Source organism: Mytilus edulis, chromosome 13 (assembly GCF_963676685.1).
Source record: "Mytilus edulis chromosome 13, xbMytEdul2.2, whole genome shotgun sequence".
Lineage (NCBI taxonomy): Eukaryota > Metazoa > Mollusca > Bivalvia > Mytilida > Mytilidae > Mytilus > Mytilus edulis.
This window is the reverse complement of record NC_092356.1, coordinates 9,226,425-9,241,431: the sequence shown is the minus strand read 5'-3', so window position 1 is coordinate 9,241,431 and position 15,007 is coordinate 9,226,425. Positions and strand designations below refer to the sequence as shown.

Here is a 15,007-nt window from a genome sequence, read left to right as displayed (position 1 = left end):
ATCAGTGATGCACAGATCAAAAAAGTTATAAATCCTATAAACAAGTACAAAGTTGAAGAGCATTGAGGACCCAAAATTGTAAACTTTGAAACAATAAACAAACTGTTTATTAAAATTGAAATTAGTTAGACAATGATAATATGTGTTCTGAAACAATAAACCAAAAAGATTGATTTTGATGAAAATACCTTAATAATTCTATTATTTTCTCTTGAAGGACAACTATTTGTTTACAAAAGAATTTTATGATGTTGTTACACTATAGCGTGATAAAGCGATGAGCGTTGAAAGTGACGTGCAACACCAAAAACAATCAATCAATCATAAAAAAAGGTATCACATATGACGCACCAATATTCTGTGAATACAAGAGACAACATCAATTGTCAATATTCGACTATACAAGCAAAGACAAACAGAAACTAATAACACATAGATAGTCTGACATGGCACTGACACAAAATGTTATGGGGTAAACTCAATTAAGGATTATGTACCCTTGCGTTGATTCAATGTTAAACATATGGAAATTTTATAGAAAATCCACAGCCTCCATCCTTGTAATCTCATATTTGGTAATTTAAAGACTGATAGATATAGGATTGTTGCATGCCGTGCTAGCATTGATTTCCTTAAAACAAGTTTATTAATGTAGTTATTGGTTAAAACAAATACAAATAAGGACCAAATCAAGTACACCTATTATGGTGCGCTCGACTTTAGTGACTCAGCACGAGGTGTTTTGGAATTTACAGGTTATTTAGAACTTTTTGTAAAAAATAAACACTAGCACATCATAGAGAAGCAAGTGAGTAATCTATGTTTCAATTTTTATAACAAAAATATCTGTATTAAAGGCTGTGGATTTTCAATCAAAATCTTGGTTTATTTGCCACAAAAGCCTCTTTTCCTATTAAATGCAATGAAACAGTAAATAGTAGTGATTTGCGTCAAGTTTCCCCTTGGTATATGTACAAAATGGCATATCCCTATTATTCATTATATCTGTAGTTGTGATATAATTGAAGTTTGAAAAGTTCGTACAAAAATGACAACAGAAGGGGTCATAAACCTTAACCTTTACAAAAAAAACTGTTCAACAACAACACAAAATATAAAACCCTTCACAGTGCATCTTACAACAGCATGATGGCTACAATCTGTAATCTTAAAAAGGAGAAGAAAAAAAGGTACATAATTTGGAAACAACGGCAAAAAGTGCTCGCTGCTACATAAAGCTTACTAGTATAGTTGCTACCCCTAATATATAAACATTTCCGTTTAAAAAAACAAAGTTTAAAGCAAAATAATCAGAAACAACTCTTCCTAAAAATGTTAAGGTTCTGATCCGTTTTTTTGCTCCAATGACCCAAAACGGCTCATTGAGATCGTCTAATCACTTGGCGTCCGTCCTCGTCCGTCGATGACAAATGTGTCAAATGACAAACCAACATGGCTGACATGGTTAAACATAGAACGTAAGGGTAAAATGCAATTTTGTCTATTATCTTTTTAACCGTTCTAAAGAAATAGTTTCATCATTCGTTTATTTTGTCTACTGTGGATTCATTTATTTGCGTGGGTACCAATTTTCGTGGATTAAGGAAAATTTGTAAGTTCGAGGATATTTTATTTCGTGGTTTTGCTGAAGTCTACATTAAAGCCTTTTGAAAATTTGATATTCGTTGAACATTTGAATTCGTGGTTCACCTGTAACCATGAAATCCACGGAAATTGATATCCAACGAATAATAATGAATCCAAAGTATATGACCTTTTTACGAATTTTGTTTCGATGTCTATGTTTCGTAGAGGAATTAAATTGTAATACCCTTTCAGTAACAGTTCGTATAAATCGATATCTTATCATTTGAATCCATGTGGTAATATTATTCCTGCGAAAACTTGTTTAAACTATTTTTCAGGTGGCAAGTTCCCTGTAAAATGGACAGCAATAGAGGCTGCGTTGTATGAAAAGAAGTATACGATTAAGTCGGACATTTGGTCCTTTGGTATCCTTTTAGTGGAATTGACAACATTGGGACAGATACCATATCCGGGTAATTTATTAATCATTATCAAATATTACTGTTTCAAAAACTTATCAGTACATTGAGCTAACAGGAAGAGAGTACAGCGCACAGGTAGGATTTCAGGCCCAATAGAAAGATTCTCAATTTGTCAGCAAAACCAATGATCACTAGAAGTTCTAAGAGGGCTACGTTGCTAACCTGTACATGCATCTTCAATAATGGCCACCTTTCAACATTAGAGACTAAAATCTCTTTTTGATGGTCTTATATTGCTGATATTGTTTTCTAAAAACATAAAAATGGGTAAAATTGATCATTCAAGGGCAGTTTCCCCTTTGTTGGGTGCATTGGTTGTTATTACAAACTTCTATCAGGAGTCAAATGAATTTTTTTTAAATGTTGACCTTTTTGTAGAAGTTGTCTCGTTGATTGACCCCTCTTCTATCTTTCTATTATAGTTTTCAAGATGAAAGGCAATTAATCGTCATTTATATGAAGGGTAATTACTCCTATGAGGAGTCATCTGCCGATTTTGGCCGTGTTGACTAAGTTCTGGATCTAAACCATCGTGTTATGCAGATCATTTTTGTTAATCAAATTATTATTCAACATATTGTAGTTTTCAAAATTAAAAGATTACAAACACGAACTAATCTTAAATGTCGTCATTTCGGACCTATAACTACTAAACAAATTTAATCAATTGTAAGCGATTCTTCTAGCTTGAGAGAAAGTTCAAAAGCAAAAGTAGTTAGTAAGACAAGATATTAAAATTAGTCAAAACTACAATCATAAGCCGTTAATGCTATCATGTGTATGCAAATAACTTCAAAATGACTTAAAATGAAATATTATCAAAACAATATCAAAACGATGTAAACAATAAAAAAAAATCTGATCAATTAAATACATTCTTAATTTGTATCTAATAAGCATCACAAATTCAGATTACTATATCCGCGGTTAATAAGAATATAGAACATTCGAATATTGCGATGCAATTAAAACAGGAAGGCATACTATATGAACATTTAAATATTTATATCCGTTAATTGGTTAATACCTCACATAATAAAGTAGCATTTGATGTAGAGAGAGGCATTGGTTATGGAAAAATAAATACAAGAAGTTGTTACTAAAACTGAAAATTTATTGATTTCAATTGTAAATAATCAAAAAGATAAGTCTTTGCGAAAAGATTAAATGATTTACATTCTTACTCAAAATAAGAATATCAAACCATTCCTACCATTTCATCCTAATATTGTGTCAATAATTTCTAAAAATCAGTTCCTGATTCCTCTAAGATTTAGCAAAAAATGAAATGCCTGAAAAGGAAGTCATTTTAAAAACTTGAAAGTGATGATAAATGACAAATCTTTTTCGGCAGTTGAGGTAGATATTTTGTAAATATTAACAAGGGTAAAACCAATGAGGGTTTGTAAATACTTCACAGCTGACCAGAGTTTTCTATCACAACTATTCTTACAATTTCCAGACACCTTTACAACATCCGTACATATTTTAATAATGGTAGGCTTTTAACATTACGAATTGGATTAGCCTTATAACTACAGAAGAAGGAGTGCAATAATTCCAATTAAAACAAAATTCCAATTGCTATATATATATCCAACAGATATCGGAGAATGTTATATAGGGCAATTTAGGATCATGAAAAACAATTTGAAATGTATATATTCGTGCAGATAAAACTGTTTTTAAATTTTTTAATTTTATTGAAAATATTTTATGAAAAAAGTGCATTTTCGATTTAGTTTTCAATGTACCCTTGATGTCTTCCGCCTCTTTCTAGCTAAATTGTTTTATGTCTATTTAATAAAAATATTTTTTCTAATAAAAGTTGTTTATATTGCATCATTAGTTAATTTGACAATTATGTTGCATTTTAATCTTTATCGAAGTTCCATATCACATGATCACATCAAATTGGAACTTTAAAACATTTTTGATTTATTTTGACAACGGCATATCAAAGGTGAATTTGAAGATAAACTACCATCATTGTACTCGCCCCAAAGGTTGACTAGAGAATAGAAGTATGGTCACTTGGTCTTCTTCCGACCGGCAGTAAAACGCTTGCCAAAGTGGGGCGTCCGTTTGGCTGTGGGGGATGTATCAAGTTTGCAGTCATGTCTGGTCAGAATGGAGACGTTAAATCCGATGCCTCGTGCAAAGATTGTTCCACGCTCTTTGCACGTTAAGAACACTTGCAACAACTCTTTGAGGGGTCCGTAGGTGGCCTGTTGCAAGGCAAAATGTCTGTCCCTATCCAATATACCCTCATTTCCAGTGGCAGTCAAAAGTTCCCCGACCATCATCCCGGACGGGCTCTATTACAAGACCTGCCTATTGTATTTATTGTTAACTTGTTCTCGTCCTGAACATGCATGAAATATTTACCACTGGACGTTAAGTATCCAACAATCTATCAATCAATAATTGTACTCATATCAGGACGTGTTTATCAATACAGTTGGCATTTACATGGGGACCGACTGCTAGCAGATTTGTTCCTGTATTCATATGAAGCTGGCTTCATACAGAACCAGTATGCGAATAAGCTAGCATTATATATTCATTTCGATTTCCGCTACAAAGATGATGTGCTCTCACTAAATGATTCAAAGTTTAGTGACTATGTTTAATGCATATATCCTAATGAACTTGAAAGAAGGGACACAACAGATATATGTAAGTGTGCCTCATATCTTGAACTACATTTAGAAATTGACATTTTCGGTCGGTTGAGAATTACAACACTTGACGTCAAAAGATATGATTTCAGACTCCCATTTGTGAACTTCACATTTCTACGTAGCAACATTCTAGCTACAGCTGCATATGGAATTGAATATCCCGGTTGATACGATATTCGGGGGTTTGTATTTCTTATTATGATTGCCTTTGTAGAGGATTGCTGATTACAAAGAAGCTATAACACATATAAATGTTGCTCACTTGACAAATGATTGTATTTCATATGAATCTCATGTGAAATTCACGTAAAAATATCACGTCTTAAACTTACAAGAACTGATTTCACGTGAGTTTTACGTATAAACTCGTTTGAAGTGAAATTCACATTAATATCACGTGAGATTCACCTGAAATAAGTTTCGTTTAAGTGAAATTTGACTGTGGAAACCAGGAGCCCTAATTGGTGAAGTTGAACTCATCCGTTATAGAATGTTTGTTTCACAGAGGACGACATATAAGTTTAAATTGACATAACCACAATCCGTTCGTAATTTCCCAAACTGTGACCTACTCACATGAACAAGATGACGGGTGCCACATTGGAGCAGGATCGGATTATCTTTCTGCAGCACCTGGGTTCGTCCCGATATTTGGTGAGGGTCGTGTTGCTCAGACTTAAGTGTTGTATGTTGTAATTTGCATGTTTTTGGCTATGGCGTTGTCAGTTTAGGTTCGACTTTTAGTTTGAATGTTTCTTTGGTATCATTTGCATTTTTTTTTATATGATGTAAGTTCCTGTAAGGAGATGAATGTTGATTTTGGCAATGTTGATATTGTATTATATTTTAAAAATCATCATAGAAAAAGTCCTATAACGAGATATACAGATTAACCGCACCGCGGGTAAATCATCACGTTGTGGTAGGTCTAATTCTTGCATTAGGTGACTTACTATGGATCCGAAGGGGGTAGTAAATTTCATAGGGTGTTCATGACGTCACGTCTACTGTTAGTGGTGACGTTATCTATTAATGTTGGTTTTTTTTTTTATTGCTTATTTTCTACAAAACATAACAGAATAAGTACTTCGTGCAATTATTTCGTTATACGGTTTACTACTGACCCCCTACGAACCAAAGAGATTGAAATAAATTCGTTGAAATTTCGGCCTTCGGCATCCCCCACTATGGATTTTACTTAACCTCTATGGATCCGTTGGGGTCGGCAATGAACCATATAGCTTATAATATCTGTTCGTGTTGTCCTATTGATTGGCTAAGCTACTTATAATATCTTTAATATTAGCTATTTACATGACAAAAACAGATATCAAATAAAAAATAGTCATTTAAGAGCGTTAAATAAGCTGTCAACTTTAGGCTATTTAATTGATTTGTAGAAATTGTCTTGTAGATCATAACTGCTATTGAAATTTTACTGTATCTATCGATTCGTAAAAAAGAAGTCCTCTGACATTATCTGTCAGATTTACAGTAAGTGGATCACAATATTCTGAACATCACTGTCCTGTCATATTTATGCTACTTTGAAAGATTTCAAAGACAAAGTTAAAACTTGCATACAAGCGGGATCTTCGGACATTATTTTCTACAACATAGCCCAATGATGACTTGTAAAGTTTGTTTTCAGGGGAGATGTAATTAGTATAAGTTAAAAAACGAATGACAACGACGACACATAATGGACGTTATGTAATTGCAAAAAGCTCATTTGAGCTTTTCATAGTAAAAGTAATGACAATGATTGGAATGAAAGAAAATAGAATTAAAACAATGCAATAAATTACAGAACGTCTTTCTGTATTTGTTAGGTATGGATAACAGAGTCGTAAAAGAACAGGTGGAAAGAGGTTACCGACAACCCCAACCTAGTAAGTGTCCTGACAATATATACAAGATAATGCTCAGCTGTTGGCATAAAACACCTAACAACAGACCAACGTTTGATTATCTTTTTGATTTCTTTGATAATTACTGTGTGTCTACGGAAGCAGAAGTGGGTAAGATATAGTCTTTTTTATTGCATAACCGTTACATCTTTTAGACCAATATCATTAGATTCGATATTTCTACATATTACTTTTTCAAATGAAGGCTTTTAAATCAAGTCCATTTTTTTTTATCCCTTTTGCATAATGCACATTTCAGAGATGGCTATTTCCAGATCTCTACAAAGCTACAAGTGAACTTTCTATAACTGTTTTTCAAAGTTGAAGTTAAGAGGTTTTTTTTATTTAACCGCGAAACGCGATTTGTTGATTTGAATCGTGAAGAAACAAACATACGTATTTGATTTGAAATCGACTTTAGGCTAAAACTCACATTTTATTTTGACAAAATTATATTATACGTCTGTTTTTCACATTCTAGTTCTGATTTAGTTTCCATTATAAATACGCATCGCGCTAATCGCACTAAAATTAAAAGTCAGGTATTGGTTGTGATTTTTTTTTAATTAAAGTGCACAGTCACGTTTCTCATACATTTTTATCCTATCATGCCTATGTTGAAATACATATCTTCCTTATTTCTTCTTCACGTTAAACGAAAAAGACATTTTAAACACAACGCGTCATATATACTATAAATTTAATCGCTAAAAGATATTCTAGAAGGTCTCATTACGACACTAGTATGCCGCTGTTCGAAAGTCATAAATCGACTGGGAGAAAACAAATCTAGGTTACGAACTAAAACCGAGGGAAACACATCAACTATAAGAGGACAATACGTTGATATATTGATATTCATCAACCTTAAGTCATCTTCTGAGTCATATTAAGCTGTTTGTAGGCAGATGAGATAAATATTTGATCTTTAATGGGTCAACACTATATTCTATCATGTTGCGGCTTGGTTTAGATGTTTGAAGATACCTTGCTCGAATCGCTGCAGGTGTCGTCTTACAATATACAAACATTTTCTCCAACTATGGAACTGATTATTACAAAACTTGACAGGAATGCTTGAAAAAAAACAGTTGAACAAACAAAATTTTTGTGTCATTTTGGTCTTTTGTGGATAGTTGTCTCATTGGCAATCATACCATATCTTCTTTTTTATACATTCAGTTTATTCAACAAAAAAGTCTTCTTTATGTATATTACCACCAAATCATAATACGTCACATCCGGTTGCATAGGAAAATGGGTCGAAAAAAATAATCAATTGCATTTGACAGTTGTAGGTAATTTATCCTACATTTCATTGCAGTAAAACATTTCTGGGTCATAGAAATTTATCTTGGGTATTTCAAAGCACCATTATTTTTATATTTTGGGTTTCTATAGAATATGTTGGACGTTTGAGTGTTACATGGTTACTAAAGCTTGACACAATGTACACATGTTGACAAAAGGGGAACATGTGATTGGTGAAGGCTATTTTTTTTTATATGCTATGAAATGCAATGTGATATTTTTCTATAGAACTGGACAGGATAATACTTAACTCATGCCAAGTATTTTTAATTTGAAACAAAGATAAATTCGTCTTACTTGTGTTAGTATAGCATTCTTAGTTGATCTGGACTGATAAGTTTTGAATTTACGTTTAACATTGTGTGTCTCTTTTTCATGAATATCAACAAAACATTACTCAATTATCTAAAAACAATAAAGATAAACAAGTTACGGCTATACCCGTCTTTAGTTTTTCTATATTTTATTTTCCAAATTGATTTTCCTCTAAGTTCAGTATTTTTGTGATTTTACTTTTTGTGTAGACTTATTATGTCTTTCGATCATTTTCTCGTATTTTTCTATGGCATTTCAGTTGTTTTCGATTAATGATTAAAACTCTTCCATTGGTATCATTTGCTACTATTAGTGTAAGTCCAATTTACTAAGTGTGTTGAACTTGAGTTATATACGTCAAAATTGAGTAATAAAAGGTATTTCCGTATCAATAAAGCGAAGTTAGAAGTTTCGTGTGTGCCAAATGGTGATTTTAAAACGTTAATAACAATTTTTTTCTAATTAAAATTCTTAATCCATTTATAGACGCAAATAGATTTTAAAGTACCTTTGATTGGTTAAAATGCCAATCGACTAATTCTTCTGATTATGATCTGAGGGAAAATGTTTATCATTTCAATGAAAGAGATTGTTTAACGGAGATATTGGAAATTAAAAAAAAACCTTTGAAAATATAGTTGCAGGTTACAAAGCCGACTAATAAGGGAAAATGTCAGAAAGGTTCGATAACGATATAAGACAGGCTATACCAAACCGCTATAATTCTTCCGCAAAAAGATATATTACCAATTCATAAATCGATTGAGAGAAAACAAATCCGGGATACAAACTAAAACTGAGGTAAACACATCAATTATAAGAGAAAAAACAACGAAACAACAGAAACACTGAAGTACAATAAAAAAATCTAAGCGACAATGCAACAAACACAGAAACGAACAATAAGATAATAATTGCTTACATCCACTTCATTTAAACTCTGTCGGACAGTTGTGTCATTGGCTATCATACCACATCTCTTTGTTTTGATATAAGAAGGAGACGCTTCTTCGCGAGTAAATAGGAGAGATGAGGAGGTCAGTGAATGAGTGATAATAAGAGAGTAAGAAGGCATTTGGCGCCTTAGAAGATCCTTCAATTATCTTTTGCGTTCAAAGTTTAAATTTATTTAAGAATTGAATGCTTCTTTTTGTAAATTTATTGGGGTGTAAAAGCGTTGACCGAAGTACATTTTGTATGAAGCGCGCAAGCGCTTCATTCTAAAAATGTACGCACGGTCAACGCTTTTACAACCCTATAAAGTTACAAAAAGAAGCATTCAATACTTATAATTACATTTTTTAGCTATGATCATGAAAACACGAATTTTATATATTTTATTATTTAATTCACCTGTGCACTTTATTGTTGGAGCACGGGTTATCATGAATGAAAAGTTGTATTGAGCATTGCAACTGCTTACGGAATAACACGTGATGTGCAGTTAGCCAATCAGAATAAAATATTATAATGAAACATACATCTAATGTAATTATATATGTTTACAAATTATTTATGTTTTGTGAGGAGAATTGACAATCATCCAACATCTTCTTTTTCGTATAACTAATCTATTTTGACCCAATTTCCTCTTTAAAATAAGGCAAAATTGAGGTTCTGTTACTTTTGCGTTTATATAATTTTTTTATGATATTTTCACAGCGGACTTTAACCCAGAACAAACACAACTTGATATTTATAGAATTTTACAAAAAGAACTAACGTTCGACAAGAAAATTAGTGCTGGAAAAATTGTTGGGGAAATCTGGAAAGGTACTTTAACTCTTTTTCTTAAGTAATATATATACATATTGATGATAACACGTTAAGAATAAAGAAAAAAAACCAAAGCCATATAAATCAAGTATGCAATAATCTCCTTATCTCATACCAACAGTAATAATAATAACATCGTTCTGCTTAGAAATGCCTTCCAAAACAATTAATTGTGTTTTTCAGAAAATTCTTTAATTAAATGTATATGTCAGCACTGAAATAGACAATTGGAATAGCGTTAAATAAAAAACGGCTTTTTTTAAACGGAAGATTAACGAACAGTGATTTAACTGATGCGTTATTTTATTCTTGCTACACCTGTTTATTCATAGCTGCATATTTACTCCCTGCGTCTTTTTAGATAACTTAAAGCATCTTAACAACAGCGTTTTGATATAACTGTTTACTGGTATATCCTGTTAGACAATAATTCAGTTGTTCATGTACAGATGGATACTGTCGTTACCTAACGTTATGTCTGGTCAAAGTTAAGTTGTAATATTTAAATGACTGCTTTGACAGGTGAAAAATTAACATCAAATCAGCATATAAAGTAGATTCGATCCTTAGATTGATTTGAGAGAAGAAAAAGTTAAATTTTGACAGGTCCGCTTCTCATTTTTCTAGTTAATTTCAAAAATAGTATGCATATTCTTTCTACCATTGAGTATTTTGGCTATTCTGCTCAATACTTAAATAAGCCTTTTTTCATACATCTAAATATGTGTCTAAATGTTTTAAGAAAATTACCCTATTTCCCAATATTCACATATTGCATGCAACTTTTTTGTTCATATAATAAACATATATTCTTATTTAAACATCGAAGTCAACGTTCTGATCCGTCGATCATGAAAAAAAATAATGCTTAGTGAAATAATTCAAATATAGTCAGATATTTTCTCTGAAACTAGTGTAAAACTATTCAAACGGGAAAACAAACGGTCAATGCACGTTTTTTCCCGACTGTTAAAGACGTCTTTATACTAAACCCATTCGATGTTGGATGCGTACTGGTTGTTACTTTAGTCTTAGTTACATGTTATTTCATAGTTGTTATTAGCTTTGAACTAGCTGTCAGTAACTGTGTGAGGTCTCTCAGATCTGTATTTAATGTTGTCGTTGTTGTAGGAATTTATAAATACCCTGCCACATCAAGTTTGTTTACTGTCACTTAATTTTGTATTGATTTGATTATATAATACACAAGAGAAGATGTGGTATGATTACAAATAAGACAACTCTGCACAAATGACACAGAAATTAACAACTTTAGGTTACCGTACGGCTGAAAATGTAAAATAATTCAAACGAGAAAAGATAATCGCATAAATTATGTATAAAAAAGGAACTAAAAGCATATATGTAAAACGACAACCACTGAATTAAAGGCTCCTGACAGGCACATACATACAGAATGTTGCGGGTTTAAACATGTTACCCGGATCACAACCCTCCCTTAACCTAGGACAGTGGTGTAACAGTACAACATAAGAACGAACTGTAAAATCAGTCGAAAAGGCTTATTATCTTACGGACAACTTCCTATCCTTATACATGTTTAACGCGAAAAGCACGTGCACGTTTAAATGGACTGTTAAATCTGTCGGAGTTGTATATTTTAAGGAAAGCCTTTTTGATATTTAACGCAGTCAATTTTAAATCATATTAACTTCACATACGTTCCCTCAAAACTTATGTATCTTAATAAAGTTTTCTACTTTCAATACATTTATGACATAGGTCATTTATTTGCTTGCATTTATTCCAGTTCTTACCCTTACATTTTCATCAATTTCGTCTCTACGACTTGTCTTACTTTCGACCAATACTATATTGACAATGATATAATTCCCTGTCTATCGTGTGCACCTATGGCCTTTGCGATTTTCTTCAGGGATTGCAATTTTGAAGCAATAAACTATTGCTCTTTTATATAATACGATAAAATTGAAATCAACAATTTTTATAACTTGGGAATTGTAAAACAAAAAGTGCCTAAAGATATTAAGTGACACTTTCTTGAATTCCTATCATTATGAATTTACTTGCATTAAAATTGACAAATGAAACTTGTTATAAGTGATTGTTATGCCCCATTGATGGGCATTATGTTTTCTGGTCTGTGCGTCCGTCCATCTGTCCGTTTGTTCGTCCGTGCGTCCGGTCGTCTGTTCGTCCGTTAGTCCCAGGTTAAAGTTTTTGGTCGAGGTAGTTTTTGATGAAGTTGAAGTCCAATCAACTTGAAACTATACAAATGTTCCCTATGATATGATCTTTCTAATTTTAATGCCAAATTAGAGATTTCCCCCCATTTTCACGGTCCATCAAACATATAAAATGATAGTGCGGATGGGGACACATTCTTGTTTATTCAGTTTTGTGTATTAATTCATTAATGAAAATAAATAGAATATGTGATATTAAAATAGAAAACTGTTGTTGTTCGAAATCATCACAAAATCCTTTTCTTTGAAGGAGAGTGGATTTTGAAAACCCGGAAACCTGTATGTATCAAACTTTTCCAAGAAGGAGAATACAAAGATTTCATTAGAGAAGCTTCTATCATGAAGTTATGCAGCCATAACAACGTTGTGAAGCTATACGGAATAACAACTACTGTTGACTGGATAGTAATGGAATTTGTTCACGACTTGAATCTTTTGGAATATATGCGGATATATAAAGAGAACAAGATAAATTTTAACCAGATGCTTCATATTGCTGCACAGGTAAACAAAAAGTAAAAAAAAAAACGTAAAGATGACGTACTTGTTTTGACGTTATAGACTAGAGAATCCATAGCCACTAGGGTTAATGTTATATCCGTAACTGCAGTTACGTTTATCCAAAGATGGCGGACGATGTTTCTACTCAATGTTTCTTTTGTCGATTTTGTAATAATTATGTATTATTTTTCGTTATGTAGTGTCTTTATTTTAACGTATTACTACGTTTAAAACTGAGATACATAGGTTTTTTTCAAAGTTAAATGGAGAAATCAGCCGTCCAAAAAAACGCGATGATATGGGTAACTGTTATATAAGTTACATAGTGTGCTAGTGACCTAATACGGTATATATGGGGTCAGTAAATTCCATATATACCGTATTACGTCACTAGCACACTATGTAATGAATTTATCTTACCGACTATCTTAACGTTTGTCAAGAATTTCAATAACGACCGGGAAACAGACTAAGTTCAGTACTGACGCAGGTTATTAAAGTCATATGAAACTTCAAATTAAAAAAAAAATATGCATATGATTTTTTACCACTAAATGGCTGGTTTTTATTATAAAACCTTTGTACATATACTTTTTTCTCAAGTGAATTCTATAATTTGTCCAAACCTAGAAGAAGTTTACAATTCGCCGACACATTTTCCGTATGCAGCGTGACCTTTCTCGTAAAAATCCGGTAATCCCAATACGCACGTGCGAATGGAAAACCAAACGCAAACATCGCTACGTCATCAAGATTAACTACAGTCGACTCTCGTTATGTCGAAGTCAGCCGGACCAGAGAAATATTTCGAGATACACGTAGTTCGACTCAAAGGAACACCGGAAGTTCAACAATCTAAGGGACACAACTCTTGCTTAGCTTGGTAAAGCTAAAATAAATCCGGATGAATATGACAAGGGGATCGATATTCTAGTATCAGATCGATGTATTTGTATGTCACAGTCTTTTATTTCTATAATGACTGTTATTTTTACTTATTCAATTGTTTCAATTAAAAAAAAAATCCTATGGCTTTTCCAAGAGAGTAATTTCCAATCGACAGTTTCGTAATTCAGGTCGCTAATAGCTGACAAAATTGTTTATTCTCGGATACAAGAGATTTAAGAAAATTTTGATTTCTATTCATTTTGTTTTATCTCACTCTTTGTTTTCAAAAGAACATATAATCAGATTAAAGACGCAGTTTGAGTAGTTTTTAGGTGATCATCAACGGAAACCATAATTCTCACTTTATACACACCCAAGCTCATTAGTGTAAATCACAAATTAATTGTTTTGTAAACAATTAAAATACTTTTTCATGAACATTAACAATTTATCACTAATTATTTATAAAAATTCTACAAAAGATAATCTTAGGAAAACACTCATGGAAATAGCATGTCATAAATCAATACAGTGGTCAGTGACCGGAAATTTAATTACACGTGTATTGTCAGATTAACTCTTCAATCCATTTAAATCCCGGAGGTCATGTTTTGACATATGTGTATTAGTTCGAGATAAAAAATGATTTTTGAATGCTTTTGTTAACCTTGGGACCGTAAATTTAGTTCGACTCAACCGAAATTTCGACTCATCCAATTTCGACTCATCAGGAGTCGAATTACATACTTTTGTATGGAATAAAGTTCGGGACCACGTGAAAACTTCGACTCATCCGAAATTTCGAGTCAACCGAGTTCTAGACAACGAGAGTTAACTGTATATTGTATTGTACCAGTTATACATGTGCTTATTTGAATATCAATGCTTCTGTGTTGATTGTTTACAAACGGGTGACAATCGTTAAACTTGGGCTTCAAAACACGATCATTAATTAGCTGCCATATTTTCACAACAACACTGACCAATTGAAATATTTTTTGAAGATCATACAGAATTTAAGCGATAAAAATGATAAAATTGTGCACAGAAGATTAAGTTTATGATATATGTATGCATTGGTCTAAGAATTGGATCAACATTATTTTTCACCGGTGACTCGTTTCATATGACTTTAAGAGAAAACGCTTTGCATTCGATTCAGTAGCGTCCAGAACGTTTTTGTACAAATAAGTACATCGATAAAATAGTTGTTTGGGAATTTTCAGTAATGTTCAGTGCCAGGTACTAGTAAATCTATTGATTTTGGCATAAAACAGTATGTGCAGATTTATAAGGCTTGTCTCCCTTCATTGGAGCTTGGATAT

At 32.4% G+C, this 15,007-nt stretch overlaps 1 long non-coding RNA gene across 1 annotated transcript; it reads left to right on the top strand.

The window, feature by feature from the left end:
- Positions 1-1,947: 1,947 nt before the first annotated feature.
- On the top strand, positions 1,948-10,041 carry LOC139500826 (uncharacterized). The gene is made up of 3 exons (XR_011658373.1): positions 1,948-2,060; positions 6,586-6,774; positions 9,952-10,041. It is a non-coding gene; the product is annotated as an uncharacterized lncRNA (long non-coding RNA).
- Positions 10,042-15,007: the final 4,966 nt, after the last annotated feature.